This window comes from Athene cunicularia, unplaced genomic scaffold (assembly GCF_003259725.1).
Source record: "Athene cunicularia isolate RWA unplaced genomic scaffold, athCun1 SCF_36, whole genome shotgun sequence".
Lineage (NCBI taxonomy): Eukaryota > Metazoa > Chordata > Aves > Strigiformes > Strigidae > Athene > Athene cunicularia.
In genome coordinates this window covers 9,573-11,075 of record NW_020799444.1, presented here as the reverse complement: position 1 = coordinate 11,075, position 1,503 = coordinate 9,573, and positions in this window count along the sequence as shown.

The window sequence follows — 1,503 nt, the reverse complement described above, 5'->3', positions numbered from 1 at the left end:
CCCTGGCCTCTGCCGCTGCCCCCAGGACTGCACACCCGCACCCAGCCGAGAGAGGAGGAGGAGGAGGAGGGAAGCTTTAGCCCATCCTGCCCCTCCCGAGGCACCGCAGGGCACGAAAATGCACCCGTGTGCCAAGCTAGCACGATGCCATATGTCCCAGCACCAAAATCCTCCACTGTACTGGGGAGCTGGGCTGGTTTTGTCTGGGCACTGGTTAGTTGCTAGAACATTCTGGGGTCAAACTGAGGGATTCTGGTGTCCAAAGAAAATTTTGGGGCAAAAGTGGGGGCTTTTTGGGGTGCTGGTGCAGATTTGGGGGTAAAACTGGGGGATTTAGAGATTCAGGATAAATTTGGGAATGAAAAATAGTAATTTTGGGGGTGCTGAGGCTGATTTGGTGTCAAACTGGGAAAATCTGGGATCGAAAGAGGGAGATTTGGGAGTCAGAAATGGGAGATTTGGGGTCAAACATGGAAATTTTGTGTTAAAATTGGGGAATTTGATGGTGAAACAGAGATCCTGGATGGTTTTGGGGTGAAAAGGGGCTTTGGGGGTCTCACCCCACAGCACCCAGGTGAGGATGGCCCTGGTGACGGTGGCAGCACCATCCCCCATCCCCACGGCCTGGATGACCCCCCTGGTTGTTAGGGCGCCCACTAGGGTCTGTACAGAGCCTGCCCAGTGCTCCCAGTCACCCCCGGTTACCTCCCAGTTACCACCACCTGCCCCACGCCCCCTCCCAGCTACTTCCCAGTCCTTCTCTTTAACCTCCAGACACCTTCCAGTAGTCCCCCACCACATTCAATTACCAGTGACCCCCAGTTCATCCCAGTGCTCCCAGTTACCCCACCTACAGCACCTCCCTCTCAGTTACCTCCCAGTCTCTCCCAGCATTGCCCCAGCTCCTCCCAGTGGCCCCCAACCACCTTCCAGTGTCTCCCTCTCAGTCCCCCCAGGTCCCTCCTAGTAGCCCCCAGCTGCATCCCAGTGCTCTCCCAGCACCCCTTCTGGTGACCCCCATCCCTCTCCCAGTTCCTCCCAGCAGCACCTGCAATGCCTCCCAGCACTGGTACTGGAGTTAGGGCTGACACGCTCAGGCTACAACTGAGGAAGCAGAAGCTGTTGAAGGGGGACACAGGGAGGGGGGGTCAGACACCCCTGGGACCCCCAGGGACCCCAAATCACCCCTGTGGCCTCTCCAAACCCCATTTCCCCCCCTCTGCCCTGGTCCCTCCAAAACCCCCTTAGCCCTCGCCCAGGTCCCACTGGCCCCCCAGTTCTCCATTTTCCCCTCAAGATTCCAACAGTCTCCCCGGAACCGACCGGCCGCCCCTTCTCCCCCTCCTCCTCCAGGCCGTGGGGCACCTGATGGGGAACGGCTGCGCCGCCTCCTCTGCCCCTCGGCGTGAGGAGCTGAACAGCAGCCGGGTCCCCGCTGCCCGCGCAGCCTCTGCCCCGCTCACAGCCGTGATGCTCCTCCTGCTCGGAGCGCAGGAGGGACCT